At 43.0% G+C, this 18234-nt stretch overlaps 1 protein-coding gene across 5 annotated transcripts in view; it reads right to left on the bottom strand.

Annotated features, from left to right (window-relative positions):
* Positions 1-4333, bottom strand: part of VIT (vitrin) — a 184448-nt gene extending 180115 nt beyond the window's left edge. For all 5 annotated transcript variants that reach the window (XM_040429529.1, XM_040429533.1, XM_040429530.1 and 2 more), the window contains exon 1: positions 4127-4333. The gene's annotated coding sequence lies outside the window, so the exon portion shown is untranslated. The remainder of the gene's footprint in view (positions 1-4126) is intronic.
* Positions 4334-18234: the final 13901 nt, after the last annotated feature.

Genomic DNA, 18234 nt, shown 5'->3' with positions numbered 1-18234 from the left:
CCTTACAGGAAAATTCTGGCACCGGCAAAGGAACTAAAATACCAGCCTTGCTGGTGAACTACTGGCCGGGTGGCTATTATTGGGGGATTGAATGGGGACCCCTTAATTACAATGGGGCCACAAGAGATGCAGACAGCATCTTTTTCCACTCCATTGAAACTAAGGGGTCCGCATCCAATGCCCCAGGTTACCTTTAATTTTAAAGAAGATGGCCCAGGAGAGATGGGAACACGACACTGACTGGAGTCCTTTCCTGCAGTCAGTGACGTGTTCCCGCCTCTCTGTAGCCCTCTCCACGCCCCCCTTCCTTCCCAAATGTGACATTTATTTCATTGGTGGCAGTGGTGATGCCCCTCCCCTCTCCAGCAGCACATAAGTGTCCTTTGGAGCTTGAAGCTCCCTTACGTGCTGCCGCTGCTGCAGGGGAGAAGGGACCTGTGAGCGCACTGAGGGAGAAAACTCCCTCCACGTGCAGGTGCCGGATGAAAGCGCTGGTGCCTGCATGTGGAGGGAGCCGTTTCTCACTGCGCCCCTGGGGCAGGAAGAAGTGCGCCGGTAAGCTCCTCCTCCTGCACGTACCAGAGTGTGCAGGAGAGGAGGAGCGCTACATGTGGAGGGAGCTCTGTCTCACTGCGCTCTGGGACCGGAGGAGGTGAACCGGTAAGCTCCTCCTCCTGCACGGTACAGTGTGCAGGAGAGGAGGAGCACTCTGAAGGATGGCCGTGGTCCGGACAACTGGCGGCCGAGGTCCGTATTTGGACCGCGGTCCGCGAGTTGAGTACCCCTGCTCTAAAGGAACAACTTTTATCAAATGAGGCAGTGAAAAAATGGCCCAAGGGTCATTGAAAAGGGTTTAGGCAGAAATCCTTCTGTCCTGTCGGGGGGCTGGTTTGATCTTTGCTATGGGGCCCTTACTTCTCTATGTATGCCACTGGAGGGGTATTAGTCACCCATGGGTACTTAAATACATTTACACAGAGAAAATTGCTGGAACCACCACCAATTATGACAATGGGCACCATGTCACCAGGAGTACTGTCATTCCATTTGAAGTCTATGGGTAGTGTTGAGCGAATTGAAGTATCCAAAATGGACTTTGATCCGAATTTCAGGAAAAATTAGATTCGCCACGAAGTCGAATCTCCTCACGCTTCGTGGTAACAAATCAATTTTTCCTAAAATGGTGGCTGAAAATGATAAAAAATTATACTTACCTCGTCTACTTGCTCGCTGAGAGATCGTCTGCTCCCATCTTGTTTGCAGAAAACCCGCCAATGGACCTGCGGCGAGTGTGATGACCTCAACATGTGATCACTCTGGAGCTTGCGGCAGTAAAAACCCTTCATCAAACCAATTTTTTCACTACAGCGCTTCCAGGTTCTTTCACACAGCAGTTCATTGGCTCTGTAGTGTCATAGTGCGGAGTATAATGTTTATAGAAGACATAATAATCTGCTTATCGCTAACCATATAATGCATATGATGAGGACCCCATGGCAGATGGGGGAAAGAAGGATCAACATGCCTGATACTTTTGTGCCAAAGGGAAATAAGCCAACGCCAGATGTGCCTATCAGTAGGACAGTTGACTAACAGCTGTCTTAGGTGGATGGCCATCTTACAGGGGTTGTCCAGGATATTACAAGTGATGGCCTATCTTCAGGTTAGGCCGTCACTATCTGAAAGTCAGGGTCTGATTGTTAGGGTCTCATACAACCTCATACACGGGTTGTATGAGATGACAAAAACACAGCTTTTTTTCAGGAACAGTACCACTCTTGTATTAGTAATGAATATTCCTGATGCAAATGTTTGCACCTGGAACTTTATTTCACAATTGCATAATTACTTCTGTTCATAAAGCAGTCATGATCAGATGGATCTCAACAGATCATGATGGATCCCAATGACTTAAGATGAGGTCCATCAGGTTTCAGCACATTGGGTACACTTAAAAACACTGTTTATCAAAGTATTGCAGCCAAATATATGGTGAGGACATTATTTTTATAGCTCATAAATGCTTATAGGCACATATCATATGTAAATTTAAGACTATGTATTTCCCGACATACGCTAAGCATGGAGTCTCAGCAAGGGATGAACAGAACTTACTACATATACAATAATGAGACTCTAGTATTGATTCTGTCTATAACCACTTTAAAGTACGTTAAATAGTTGGAAAATGTACCCGCTGATATCTGTTCTAGATTTTTAGATACACAGAGAATCACAGCCAGGCACATAAGCAGACAGCCATGTCTTTTCAGTACTTGAGATCTCCAAACAATTAGTACTTTGGCTGAGAAGCTGTCCATTTAGATACAGCAGAGTTGCAATATGTGTCTGCTGGAGAACTGTAATCCCTTCGTCTCTGCACATCTTGGCAAAGCTCTCAGCTACAGAGTCCATTCCTGCTGTTCCAAACTGTCTACCTCAAACTGGTTGCTCAAGGCATTTGCCTCATGTCCTTACAAGTTTGACACTTCACACATTTTCTAGATCTTTCAAAAATCTAATCTGGTAGTGGAATGATGAGCAGCTGTGATAGATTCATTATTTCCTACTTCAGCATTCATTCTCAGCTGAGGTCGAAAAGTGGATGAAATATTGTTGTGTCAACTATCACCCAGTCATAAAGTTTATGTACCATCTGCAAAGTCTAAATGGTGGCATATATCATATTGATCTATCTCATTCTATCTATCTATCTATCTATCTATCTGCCTAGTTATCTGTTCTTTCTATCATCATCATCTGATATCTTCTCATAATAATATCATAATATCATTCTATGTCTATCTATAGATCTATCTATCTATCTATCTATCTATCTATCTATCTATCTATCTATCTATCTAGCACCACTTATCTATCATCAAATATCTGTCTATCCATATCATTTTAATCTATGTATCTCATATCAATCTATTTCATTCTATCTATCTATCTTATATCAATCTGCCTAGTTATCTGTTCTTTCTATCATCGTCATCTGATATCTTCTCATATTCATCATATCTTCTATCTATCTATCTATCTATCTATCTATCTATCTATCTATCTATCTATCTAATATCAATTATCCAACATCAATTATCTATCATCAAATATCTGTCTATCCATATCATATCAATCTATGGATCTCATATCTATATCATTCTATCTGTCTATCTCTATCTTCTCGCTATCATATCAATCTGCCTAGCTATCTATTGTTTCTATTATCATTATCATCATCATCATCATCATCGCCAACATCATCGTCTGATATCTTCTCATATTTCTTCATCATATCATTCTATCTATCTATCTATCTATCTATCTATCTATCTATCTATCTATCTATCTATCTATCTATCTATCTATCTATCTGCCTAGTTATATGTTCTTTCTATCATCATCATCTGATATCTTCTCACTATCTATCTATCTATCTATCTATCTACCCACCCATGGTATTTCCCAGTAATATATAATACTAGTCCAGGTCATACCTAGTGGTAACCTTTGGACCCCAAATACTAATCTCTCAGAGCACAGGTGGCAGTGGTCATTTATATACTTTCGGTTCATGGACAAGCAGTAGATATGTTAACATACCCCTCACCCCACATTTACTGTCCCAGACTCCCAGAGATCACATCTTTGGTCAAATTGAAATCATTATTATAACAGTTAAAAGAAGCTCACAGACAGGCATTTTCTACACCCGGTACACAGAATATTAATCATATAAACAAGCCGAATTATAAAATGCTTAAAAAAATGAAAACCAGCAGAACATTTTTTATCAGTCAGTATAAAGCCGGTAGCTTGTGCAGATCACAAGAGTCTGCTTACTGGACGAATAAATCAGGATGAAATGAGATTAGGGAATAACTAGGGAATGCCAGTTCCCACCGCACAGCTCACAGTAAGCAGATAGTAGGTTTTCACTGATCCAGAGTACAGAATGATTTAGCAATTCTTTATCACACAGAATTGGATTCATTTTTTATTTATTCAGAATTCTGCATGGTAAAAGTAGCCTTCAAATATAATTAAAAAAGGTTGCCAATCTGCAAGGTGCAATCCAGGTGTTTTCTGTCTGTAGATCTACAAAGCAGGTCAAATGTCTTACCTTTAAAAGCCACGAATTGCAATACTCCTGAGCACTTATTCACTCTATCCTGCAAAACTCGATGTATTTCCAATGAGTCAGATAGAAGCTAGTCCTGGAGCTAGTCCATCAATGTAAGTGGGTTCTGGATGTTCCTGGTGTCCTTACCAACTAATCAAACAAGTCCATTGATCTCTCCCCACAGTGAGAGGCACACTGCCCTGACACACTCTCGGCTCCTCACTTTGATTGAACTGCTGAATAAGGCAGTCCTCTTTAAACTTCCACTCCCTCCCTCCCACTTTCCCCCTCTCCCTTGTCAGGATTTCTTTATAAGCTCTGACAACAGTGCTCTGGGTATACAACTTTAGCAAATATTAAATACATGAAAAAAGACACAAAAAGGCAAGAAAATTGAATTCTGTAAAGTCAACGGTGGGAGACGAGAATAAATGTTTTAGTTGTATACCTTAGATAGGCTTGTTAAAGAATTATGCCATTTCTAGAACTTGAGGCAAGGAGATGAAAACGGTAGAGGTATGTCATGTTATATCATTTACTATTAAAGGAACTGAAGGACACTACGGAACAGATCAGCCTTTTTCCAGAAACAGCACCACTTTTCTTCATGGTGTGTGTCTGGTACTACAGCCCAAAAAACTGGACTGCATGCTGTGCACCACATTTCTTCTTACGAAGCGGATATGGATCAGCTGTGTGTTTGACTTGGGGTTACTCCTACGTAGTGGCCCCCTGGTCTTCACCTTTTAACCCCTATGCAGGAATATAGACTCTCAGATTATTTATGGACACCTGAGCGGTATTATTCAGGATTGGCTCCCTCCCTATAAATATCAGCATGTTACACATAAGTGACAACTCAAGATAAAGGTGGTAACCGAAACGCGCACTGGGGTGGATGCACTTCCTTGAGACATCTCACATACTATGAGTTAGTAAATCACTTTATTTGGCAGACTTAGTTATGTACTGTTACACTTAGAATATCTTTGCACTGGTAATTTTGCAGTATGTATTGGCCTGCATTTTCAAGGGGTATTTTGTCCTAGCTTTCACTGTGTGAATCAATTTTAGATGTATTTTTTTATGTCTTTTTAGTTTGATTTCAATAAAGTATCATTTTTATAATTTTGGCATGTGCACCTTTCTTTAGTGGTAGTTTTAGGAATATGGTGTCTGCTGCAGGGGAACTACCAATCTGCTACCTCTTAGAGTAGTCTCTGTTCAGTACTCTGCTGACCCACAGCAGTCAAGAGACATGGGTGCGGAGTACCAAGAGGTCAGGCAATAATCATAGTCAGGGACAATTTGAAGTCAGGACAGGCAAAGTTTGTGCAAAACAAAGGTCAATCCGAGGATCAGGGCAGGCAGCTTAGGGTTAGAACGGAGAAGAGTCCGAGGTCAAGTCAGGCAGCGAACGGTGAAATCTTGCAGACATTGGAATATTGACAAATGAAGAACAGCACACCATTGCAGGATTCTAGCAGCCTAGAACCTATGGCTCAGGCACCTCAGGTGACCCCAATGTCTAATAGGTGCGAATCCCACCTTCAGGACCCACACTTATCTCTAAAATGGAGCCCGCGAAGAGAAGGCGAGCTGACGGTACATGTGCGGATGCCATCCCTTCATTTCTATGGGAGTAATGAAAATAGACCAGTGCACTGGAAGTCCCATACAAATTAATGGGAAGTGCACCTCACAAGCGCATCCACAGCTCTATTCACTTCTATTTCTGACCGAAATAGCCGAACCAACACTTGGCTATTTTCAGCAGTCCCATAGAAATGAATCGAGGGCGGCCGCGCATGTGTGGTCCGTTTTAAAGATCGGTGCGAGTTCCACCTCTCAGACCTAGTGATATGCCTCCAATGTATGAGATGACACAACCCCCTGACAAAGTATGGCTTAAGACACTCCACTTTTCTGCCACAAAGTCCTTCTTACATTACCTAAATCTAAATTTTTAAACTGGATTAGAAAATCTGCCCAATTATTTTTGTCTACAGACATATCTAATTTATGAAACTAAAATAAAATACACGAGGCATTTCCTTTAAGATTGCATTCATTTGGCATTAGGATCCATATTAGTTCCATATAGAGAAGGTCCTGTAATATGAGTCAGTGTTATTCTATGCGGTATGTGGTTTGAGTATTCAACATATGTGTTGTATTGATGAATTAGTGTTGGCATTAACCATATTAAACTCGTTCATTTGTATAAGGAAGGACTTTGTACAAAGATATTGATTGAAATTCTTGGGAAAACATATATACAGTATTTGAAATTCCGAAATAAAATGAGCCTGAGAAAATTTAAATACATGATCCTGGTAAAAAAACATAATGTTAGCTAAATTAAACAACGCACAGTTTAGGCTTGGTTCACAGAAAATGTGAGATGTACTGTCCATGTATATGCCAATTTGCCAACAAACTACCGTATATACTCGAGTATAAGACGAGTTTTTTGGCACATATTTTTGTGCTCAAAAAGCCTCCTCATCTTATACTCGAGTCTAGGTCTTAGCTCCGGTAATACAGGCAGTGCGGGGGGCGGCGCTCACTCACTGACGTCACGCGCCTGCGCCGCCTAGTGGGAGAATGCGCGTGACGTCAGTGAGTGAGCGCCGCTCCCCGCACTGCCTGTATTACCGGAGCAAAGACAAAGTAAGATATCCACAGTTAAAGGTTACTGATTAGTTTAAATATACTGCTGTGAGCGTCGGGGAGGGGGATCTGTGGATGGCACTGTAGGGGGATCTGTGGATGGCACTGTAGGGGGATCTGTGGATGGCACTGTAGGGGGATCTGTGGATGGCACTGTAGGGGGATCTGTGGATGGCACTGTAGGGGGATCTGTGGATGGCACTGTAGGGGGATCTGTGGATGGCACTGTTTAGGCGGGATCTGTGGATGGCACTGTTTAGGGGGGAGATCTGTGGATGGCACTGTTTAGGGGGGAGATCTGTGGATGGCACTGTTTAGGGGGGAGATCTGTGGATGGCTCCCTGTATTTAATGCAGAGTGTGTGTGTATATAATGTAGAGTGTGTGCACCCTCTTGATGTGTGTATATAATGTAGAGTGTGTGCATTATATACACATACACTCTGCATTATAGCTGCATTTCCCACCCTAGTCTTATACTCTAGTCAATAATTTTTCCCATTTTTTTGGGGTAAAATTAGGGGCTCGGCTTATACTCGGGTCGGCTTATACTCGAGTATATACGGTATACCAACCAAAAGAAGGCATAAAAGGCTAGAATACACCACATCTACATTGAAAGGCAGGAGCCTGATCAGGCTTGCTGTAAATGAAAATACACTGCAGTACACTATACAGTGTACTGCAGTGTATTGTAGAGCTACCAGACCCACTGGATCTTCAAGAACCAAGTGGGTCTGGGTCCAAAAAATGTCATAAAAAGTGACAAAAAAAGTAAAAAAAAAACAAATTTCTTCTTATAGCCGCACATTTATAATTGATTAAAAATGAAAAATAGAGTAATATAAAGCAATAAAAAAATCATATGTACCCCCAAAATAGTATCAATAAAAACTGTCACCTTATCCCGTAATTTCCAAAATGGGGTAACTTTTTGGTTGTTTCTACTGTAGGGGGCATCAGGGAGTCTTCAAATGGGACATAGTGTCTGAAAACCAGTCCAGCAAAATCTGCTTTTCAAAAACTATATGGCACGCCATTCCTTCTGCGCCCTGCTGAGCGCTTATACAGCAGTTTACCACCACATATTAGGTGTTTCTGTAAACCGCAGAATCCGGGTAATAGATTTTGAGTTTTGTTTAGATGTTAACCCTTGATGTGTTACAGGAAAAAATGGATTAAAATGGAAAATCTGCCAAAAAAGTGAAATTTTGAAATGTCATCTCCATTTTCCTTTAATTCTTGTGGAACACCTAAAGAATTAACAAAGATAGTAAAAATCTGTTTTTAATAACTTGAGGGGTGTAGTTTCTAAATTGGGGTATTTATAGGTGGTTTCTGTTATGTAAGCCCCCCTAAGTGACTTCATTAATGAACTGGCCCTCAAAAAAGTAGGTTTTGGAAATTTTCGTAAAAAGTTTTAAGAATTGCTTCTAAAATTCTAAGCCGTCTAATGCCTTAAAAAATAAAATTAGATGTATAAAATGATGCCAACATTAAGTGGACATATGGGAAATGTAAAGTAATAACAATTTTGTGAGGTATCAATCTCAGAATGGCTTGGATAAGTAAAAGTGTTCCAAAATTAAATGTTTTTTATTGTTCACAAGTAGTAAAACGTGTATATATATATATACATATATCTTATCTCTTATATATATAAAAACGAGTTTCTGTCTGTCTGTCTGTCTGTCTGAACGTCTGTCTGTTCTTTATGCGCGACCAAACGACTGGACCAATCTTTACCAAATTTGGCACACAGGTACATCAGGTGTCCGGAAAGGTTTTAGACCAGGCCTAAGGTTGTAAACCTAGCCTTAAAGGGGTAGGACGCTGTGGAGGTCACAGTTAGGGGGCAGGGGCAACTATTAAAGGGGCAGCTGCTGTGGAGGTCACTGTTAAGGGGGCAGAGGCCACTATTAAAAGGGCAGCTGCTGTGAAGCTCACTGTTAAAGGGGCGGGCACTGTGCAGGTCGCTGTTAAAGGGGCGTTCACTGTGGATATTTCTGTTAAGGGGAGAGGCCACTGTGGAGGTCACTGTTAAAGGGACGGGCACTGCAGAGGTCACTGTTAAGGGGACAGGGTACTGTGAGGTCATTGTTATGGGAGCGGGGTACTGTGGAGGGACTGGTGCTGTGGAGGTCTCTGTTAAGGGGGCAGGGAACAGTGGAGGTCACAGATAAGGGGACGGTCCCCTATTGAGTTCAGTGTTAAGGGGTGGGGTGCTGTAGAGGTCACCGTTAGGGGGGCAGGCCCCTGAAGAGGTCACTGTCAAGCGAGTGGGGTGCTGTGAAACTTACTATTAAAGGGGCAGGCTGCTGTGAAGGTCAAAGTAAAGGGGATGGGCTGCTGTGGAGATCCCATTTTAAGGAGGAGGGGCACTGTAGGGGGGTCAGTGTTAAGGGGTGGGGGGCTGTGGAGTTAGCTGTTAAAGGGGCGGGGTGCTGTAGAGGTCACTGTTATGAGGGGTACTGTTGATATCTTTTACCGACTCATAGAAACATTGAATAAAATAGGTGAAAAATACCCATGTGAAGCCAGGTCATTCTGCTAGTCTCTTATATATATAGAAATTAGTTTCTGTCTGTCCGTCTGTCTGTCTCTCTGTTCTTTATGTGTGACCAAACGACTAAACCGATCTTCACCAAATTTGGCATACAGGTACATCAGGTGTCCGGGAAGGTTTTGGATCGGTTCTCAGATCTCTCAGCTCTCTAGGACGTACGGTTCCTGAGATATTCCCAAAAAATTACATTGCATTAGCCAATAGAATCCTGCAAGTTTTTCACTCATATCCCAACTGCCATACACAGGGTCACATGTCCCTTATCAGCCAATAGAAGCTCGCAGGCCCTTATTCTCCACATACACACAGTTTTACTCCAGGTTTCCATAACAACCCAGCCATTTTTCTACACTGCTGTAACATAGTAACATAGTACATAAGGCCGAAAAAAGACATGTGTCCATCCAGTTCGGCCTGTCATCCTGCAAGTTGATCCAGAAGAAGGCAAAAAAAAAAAAGTGAGGTAGAAGCCAATTTTCCCCACTTTAGGGGAATAAAAAATTCCTTCCCGACTCCAATCAGGCAATCAGAATAACTCCCTGGATCAACGACCCCTCTCTAGTAGCTATAGCCTGTAATATTATTACACTGCAGAAATACATCCAGGCCCCTCTTGAATTCCTTTATTGTACTCACCATCACCACCTCCTCAGGCAGAGAGTTCCATAGTCTCACTGCTCTTACGGTAAAGAATCCTCTTCTATGCTTGTGTACAAACCTTCTTTCCTCCAGACGCAGAGGATGTCCCCTCATCACAGTCACAGTCCTGGGGATAAATAGATGATGGGATAGATCTCTGTACTGACCCCTGATATATTTATACATAGTAATTAGATCTCCCCTCAGTCGTCTTTTTTCTAAAGTGAATAACCCTAATTTTGATAATCTTTCAGGGTACTGTAGTTGCCCCATTCCAGTTATTACTTTAGTTGCCGTCCTCTGGACCCTCTCCAGCTCTGCTATGTCTGCCTTGTTCACAGGAGCCCAGAACTGTACACAGTACTCCATGTGTGGTCCGACTAGCGATTTGTAAAGTGGTAGGACTATGTTTTTATCACGGGCATCTATGCCCCTTTTGATGCAACCCATTATCTTATTGGCCTTGGCAGCAGCTGCCTGACACTGGTTTTTGCAGCTTAGTTTGCTGTTTATTAAAATTAGATTTTTTTCCATGTCAGTGTTACTGAGTGTTTTACCATTTAGTATGTACGGGTGACTTGCATTATTCCTTCCCATGTGCATAACTTTACATTTGTCAGTGTTAAACCTCATTTGCTACTTATCTGCCCAAGCCTCCAATCTATCCAGATCCCTGTGTAGTAGTATACTGTCCTCTTCAGTGTTAATTACTTTACACAGCTTAGTGTCATCTGCGAAAATTTTTATTTTACTATGCAAGCCTTCTACAAGATCATTAATAAATATATTGAAGAGAATAGGGCCCAATACTGACCCCTGAGGTACCCCACTAGTGACAGTGACCCAATCTGAATTTGTACCATTAATAATCACCCTCTGTTTTCTATCACTCAGCCAGTTACTTACCCACATACAGACATTTTCTCCCAGTCCGAACATTCTTATTTTATATATTAACCTTTTATGTGGTACAGTGTCAAATGCTTTGGAGAAGTCCAGATATAAGACATCCATTGATACACCGCTGTCAAGTCTAGAACTTACCTCCTCATAGAAACTGATTAAATTAGTTTGGCATGACCGATCCCTCACGAAGCCATGCTGATATGGCGTTATTTGCTTATTTCCGTTGAGATGCTCTACGATGAGATGTTCTACGATTAGAAAACCTTCAAACAGTTTACCTACATCAGATGTTAAACTTACCGGCCTATAGTTTCCAGGCTCTGTTTTGGACAATTTTTGAATATTGGCACCACATTTGCTATGCGCCAATCCTGTGGGACATTCCTTGTCAGTATAGAGTCCGCAAATATCAGAAATAAGGGTCTGGCTATGACATTACTTAATTCCCTTAGGATACGGGGGTGTATGCCATCCGGTCCTGGCGATTTGTCTATTTTAATCTTTTTAAGTCGCTATTGTAATTCTTCCTGGGTCAGACAGGACACTTTTAATGGGGAATTTATTTTTACATTCAGAATTTCATCTGACAGTTTATTTTCCTCAGTAAATACATTGGAGAAAAAATATTTAACAGCTTTGCTATCTCCTCGTCACTCTCTGCGACTCCCCCCTCATTACTCTTTAAAGGGCCGACACCTTCAGATTTATACTTTTTAACATTTATATAATTGAAGAACATTTTAGGGTTAGTTTTACTCTCTTTGGCAATTAATCTCTCGGTCTCTAGTTTGGCTGCTTTTATTTGTTTTTTACATGTTCTATTTTTTTCCTTATAGTTTTTCAGTGCTTCCTCACTACCCTCCTGTTTTAGTGATTTATATGCTTTTTTTTTTGTCATTTATTGCTTTCTTTACAGTTCTATTCATCCACATTGGTTTCTTTTTGTTCCTTAAACTTTTATTCCCATATGGTATGTACCTCTCTGTAACGGATCACCTGGCACCCCGACTGAGTACCTCCGTTGACAGAAGCTCCGAGCGTTTTCCGGAGATTTCCAAGCACTCTGGCAGACACCACAATCACCGAACCAAAGAAGCATATAAATCCTATTCAAGCATATGAATGCTGTAGGCAGTTGAATAGGAAACCATACGAATAGGTTTACACTCCTAGCAGTCAAACTGGGACAGCATGCAATCAATCCTTCCCCAAGAATGAGACGACACTTCACCTTGAGGGTTAAAACAGGAACTGACTTTATTTTAACACAAGCATTGCTTTATACACATCTTCCAACAATGTTACCACCCACAGGGTTTTGTAAAAACAGCCAATCACATGCATTTACAGTATTCAACCTTCCCAGCAATTGTACACAAAATCCCCTTCCCTCTATCTGTAACGCAATCAACAAAATACAATGAGCATTGTCTGAGACGCAATTAACTAACACAATGAGTATTGTCTGAGACGCAATCCACAAAATACAATTACCAAACGTAATGGACTAACTTGAACCCTGGTCTAATTCGTGTGGGTGAGAGTTCAAGTTAGTCCAAGTCCTTTGTGAACAAATGAGGCCTGGCTGATGAGAGGGCCCATAATCCTGGGGCAAGGGGTGGGCACGCAGCCCCCTCCAAAAGCTCATGGCAAACTCTGGCAAAAAGGTGAGTTTGCTACACTCTCACAATGAGATTTTTGGATGCTTTTAAAGATATCCCATTTTGTGGCTGTATTTTTATTTTTGAGGACTTTGTCCCAGTTAGTTAGGCCTATGGCCTCTTTTAGTTGGCTAAAATTAGCTTTTTTGAAGTTTGGTATTTTTGTTCCTCCCTGTAGAAACGCTCTTTTGAATGATAATTGGAAGGTTATTACTTTATGGTCACTATTTCCCAGGTGTCCCCCAACCTGCATGTCTGTTCTGTCAGGCCTATTAGTTAATACTAAGTCCAGTATGGCCGTCCCTCTAGTCGGGTCCTGAACCAGTTGGGAGAGGCAATTGTCTTTGGTTATTGCCAAGAACCTGTTTCCTTTATGAGATATACAAGTTTCAATTTCCCAGTCTATATCTGGGTAGTTGAAGTCCCCCATAATAACCCTTGACCCGGTCTCTATCTGCACTATCTTCCCCTCCTATAATGTATTTTCCCTTCCCCCCCCCAGTCCCTAGTTTAAATGCTCCTCCAACCCTCTAGCCATCTTCCCCATTAAGGTGCTGCCCGTCCCTACAATAGAGCCTGTAGCCGATAGAGAAGTTGGCCCAGTTCTCCAGGAACCCAAACCCCTCCTTCCTACACCAGTTCTTGAGCCACTTGTTAATCTCCCTAATCTCCCGCTGCCTTTCTTGTGTGGCCCGTGGCACAGGCAGTATTTCGGAAAATACTACCTTTAAGGTCCTTGCCCTAAGCTTTTGACCTAAATCCCTGAAATAATTTTTAAGGACTCTCCACCTACCTCTAACTTTGTCATTGGTTCCGATGGACCATGACCGCTATATCTTCTCCAGCCCCTCCCAGTAATCTGTCAACCCGATCCGCGATGTGTCGAACTCTAGCGCCAGGAAGACAGCACACTGTTCGGCGATCACGGTCTTTGTGACAGATTGCCCTATCTGTTCCCCTAATAATAGAGTCTCCCACTACCAGCACCTGTCTGGTCTGCCCTGCTCTCCTGGTTCCCTGCTTACCGGAGCTGACATTCCCCTGACTGGCAGAGGAAGTGTCCGGCTGCAGCAGTGCCGTCCCTGAACTGACATCCCCCTCATCTGCCAAACGTGCAAACTTGTTGGGGTGTGTCAGATCAGGGCTAGCCTCCCTGGCACTCTTCCCTCTACCCCGCTTTCTAACTGTTACCCAGCTAGCTACCTCACTTTCCTCAGCCTCCTCTCTGTCACCCTCCCCCTCATCTACCCCAAAGAGTGCTTGCTCAGTGAGAAACAAACTCTTTTGCAAATTGTCAATGCCTCTCAGTGTTGCAACTTGCCCGTTTAGAGACTCGATTTGCGATTCCAATAGGGTAATTTGCTCACATCTTGAACAAAGATATACACCCTTGAACGGCTGTTCCAGGACTGCATACATCATGCAAGAGGTGCACTGGACTGCGTTGTCAATTGTGCAACACATACTAAATGGGGATTACACCACAAAAGCGAAAAATACAATATAATGTAGTAATAAGAAACTGGATAATTGCAGTCCCTGAATCTAAAGTCACTTAATCTTAAGTCACACACTTACACAACCACACACTTAATCAACCACGCGTCACGGTAAAACTCACGTTATATATCTGCTTATATAAATATAAATGAAGCTCACTACACCAGCCTGTTTTTTTTCCCTCTGGATTCAGCTTTAGGCTAGGGCTACACGACAACATGTGTCGCGTGACAATAAGTCCCATGACACATAGGGCACAACTACACTGCTACATGCATCCATCTTGGATGGATTTTTTACGACTGTCGTGTCGCATGTCGCAGTGCGACACCATAGCCTATCATTATAAAAATTGTTGAGTCAAAACGTTGCGCGACACATGTCGTCGTGTAGCCCTAGCATTAAAGGGGCAGGGCGCTGTGAAGGTCACTGTTAAGGGGGTAGGCCGCTGTGGAGGTCACTGTTAAATGGGAGGACACTGTGGAGGTCACTGTTAGGGGGGAAGGGTCCACTTTTAATGGGGCAACTGCTGTGCAGGTCAATGTTAAGGCAGCAGGGTACTATGAGGTCACTATTAATTGAGCGGGGTACTGTGGAGGTCACTGTTAAGGGAACAGGGTACTGTGGCAGTCACTGTTAAAGAGACGGGTGCTGTGGAGGTCTCTGTTAAGGGGGCAGGGAACAGTGGAGGTCACAGATAAGGGGACGGTCACCTATGGAGTTCAGTGTTAAGGGGCGGGGTGCTGTGGAGGTCACTGTTAAGGGGGCAGGCCCCTGAGAAGGTCACTGTCAAGGGAGTGGGGTGCTGTGAAACTCACTGTTAAAGGGGTGGGCTGCTGTGAAGTTCAAAGTTAAGGGAATGGGCTGCTGTGGAGGCCCTATTTTAAGGTTGCGGGGCACTTTGGGGGGGGGGGAAATCAGTATTAAGGAGTGGTGAACTGTGGAGTTCTCTGTTAAGGGGGCGGGGTGCTGTTGAGGTCACTGTTATGGGGGATACAGTCGATATCTTTTAATGACACACACAAACATTAAATGAAATAGATGAAATATACCCGTGTGAAGCCGGGTCCTTCTGCTAGTCTCTTATATATATAAAAATGAGTTTCTGTTTGTCTGTCTGTTCTTTATGCGCGACCAAACAACTGGACCGATCTTCACCAAATTTGGCACACAGGTACATCAGGTGTCCGGTGTCCGGGACGTACCGTTCCTGAGATATTCCCAAAAAATGATCCCCCCCCCAATACAAGCCTGCAAGTCTTCCTCTTCAAATCCCAACTGCTATAAACACAGTTTTACTCCAGGTTTCCATAACAACCCAGCCATTTTTCTTTACTGCTTAAAGAAGCGGTCACTGTTAAGGGGGCGTTAAAGGGGCGGTCACTGTGAAAGTCACTGTTAAAGGGGCGTCACTGTGAAAGGGGTAGCCACTGTTAAAGTCACTGTTAAAGGGGCGGTCACTGTTAAAGGGGCGGCGACTGTGAAAGTCACTGTTGAAGGGGCAGTCACTGTTAAAGGGGCGGCCACAGTTAAAGTCACTGTTAAAGGGGCGGCCACTGTGAAAGTCACTGTTAAAGGGGCGGTCACTGTGAAAGTCACTGTTAAAGGGGCGGTCACTGTGAAAGTCACAGTTAAAGGGGCGGTCACTGTGAAAGTCACAGTTAAAGGGGCGGCCACTGTTAAAGGGGCGGTCACTGTGAAAGTCAATGTTAAAGGGGCTGTCACTTTGAAAGTCACTGTTAAAGGGGTGGCCACTGTGAAAGTCACTGTTAAAGGGGCGGTCACTGTGAAAGTCACTGTTAAAGGAGGGGTAACAGTGAAAGTCACTGTTAAAGGAGGGGTAACAGTGAAAGTCACTGTTAAAGGGGCGGTCACTATGAAAGTCACTTTTAAAGGGGCGGCCAATGTGAAAGTCACTGTTAAAGGGGCAGTCACTGTGAAAGTCACTGTTAAAGGGGCGGTCACTGTGAAAGTCACTGTTAAAGAGGAGGTCACTGTGAAAGTCACTGTTAAAGGGGCAGTCACTGTGAAGTCACTGTTAAAAAGGCGGTCACTGTTAAAGTGGCGGTCACTGTGAAAGTCACTGTTAAAGGAGCGGTAACAGTGAAAGTCACTGTTAAAGGGGCGGTCACTGTGAAAGTCACTGTTAAAGGAGCAGTCACTGTTAAAGGGGCGTTCACTGTTAAAGTCACTGTTAAAGGGGCGGTCACTGTGAAAGTCACTGTTAAAGGGGCAGCCATTGTAAAAGTCACTGTTAAAGGGGCGGTCACTGTTAAAGTCACTGTTAAAGGGGTGGTCACTGTTAAAGGGGTCGTCACTGTTAAAGTCACTGTTAAAGGGGCGGCCACTGTAGAAGTCACTGTTAAAGGGGTGGTCACTGTTAAAGTTACTGTTGAATGGGCGGTCACTGTGAAAGTCACTGTTAAAGGAGCAGTAACAGTGAAAGTCACTGTTAAAGGGGCGGTCACTGTGAAAGTCACTGTTAAACGGGTTACTGTGAAAGTCACTGTTAAAGGGGCGGTCACTGTGAAAGTCATTTTTAAAGGGGCGGGCACTGTGGAGGTCTCTGTTAAAGGGCAGGCACTGTGGAAGTCACTGTTAAAGGGGCGGTCACTGTGAAAGTCATTTTTAAAGGGGCGGGCACTGTGGAGGTCTCTGTTAAAGGGGCAGGCACTGTGGAAGTCACTGTTAAAGGGGTTGGGCATTGTGAAGTTCATTGTTAAAGAGGAAGGCACTGTGGAGGTCAATGTTAAAGGGGTGGCCACTATGGAAGTCAATGTTAAAAAGGCAGGCACTGTGGAGGTCATTGTTAAAGGGGCGGGTACTGTAGAGGTCACTGTTATGGGGAAACTCGATATCTTTTTACAACACACGGAACCATAAAATGAAATAGATGAAATATACCAGTGCAAAGCCGGGTCCTTCTGCGTCGAGGGACGCCGACTGGAGCGCTCATCATCACAAGCATAGCAGGGTACACGCAAGCCGCCGACATCCTACCAAGTCCACAGGAGGGTAACGTAGCCCTTGTTACAAAAATACAGATTCATAAACTTAATGCTTCAAGGGGTAATATATGCCGATGAATGATTACACTAAGTACGGTGTTATTTACAACCTAACCACAGTGATAGAACAGCGGTAATCTACGGGGGACTGCAGAGGTGTCTGGACAGTGTATACATATACATATACACCCCTGATATTTATACCCCTCACAATACAGTGAACTATGGTGCTGTTGGTTTAATTACACTGAGGGTGATTGATGTAATGGACTATAGGAGGACACTTTGAACTTCAATTTACCGTACCTTGCAGGATACCGACATCCCGGCAGAATTATCATATTGCAATATAGCGGGACTGGTTATCAATGTGATCATTGGGAAGAATCTGGATGAGACATTTATATCTCTTTTTTTGCAGCGTTCTCCAATTCACAAATTTGCACTATATTTATTTATCCCTCTTTTTTTTTTTTATCACTTTCTATTTTTTCACTACTTTTTTATATAAATACATACATATATTATTGCTTTATCTGTGTCATACTATATAACCGATTGTTACAATCTTTTGTGGACGCTATTAGGGGGTGCTCTAGGTGGGGGACAACGCTCAATAAATAGCAAACTACACCTGACATAAGGAGTGAGCGCTGGTATCCACACAGACCATCCACAAAGGGTTCCACACAAGGATTCTCCCTGGAGTAAAGCACTGGTACCAACATAGACTATAGACTGGTGTTTTGCCAAGAACACGCACTATTTATCGCTATTGCTATTTTTATATATTATATTTTATTTATATCAATAAATAAGGTTTTTATCTGAATGAAAGTACCAATCTCCATTTGATCTCCTGGTAATTGAGTGCCCTCCAACTTTTATTTCTTACCACTTTTGTAAATTTTTTGGGCTTGGGGTGTTGCCCTTGGAGTGAGCACCATATCACGGTTGTGCATGCAGGTGAGCCACTGACACTCACTGAAATTTCTAGTGTGATGATGCCTGTAAGGGTACATTCACACGACCTTGTGTAATCCTTTCCGTTTTGCAGTCCGCAAATAACAGAACCGTGTGTCCACATTTTGCGGACAAATGACTTCCGTTTGTGTTCCGTATGTCTTCTGTTTTTTACAGTCCGCAAAAAATGGAA

Source organism: Bufo bufo, chromosome 4 (genome assembly GCF_905171765.1).
Source record: "Bufo bufo chromosome 4, aBufBuf1.1, whole genome shotgun sequence".
Taxonomy (NCBI): domain Eukaryota; kingdom Metazoa; phylum Chordata; class Amphibia; order Anura; family Bufonidae; genus Bufo; species Bufo bufo.
The sequence above is the reverse complement of the archived record's forward strand: the minus strand, read 5'-3'. Positions and strand labels throughout refer to the sequence as shown.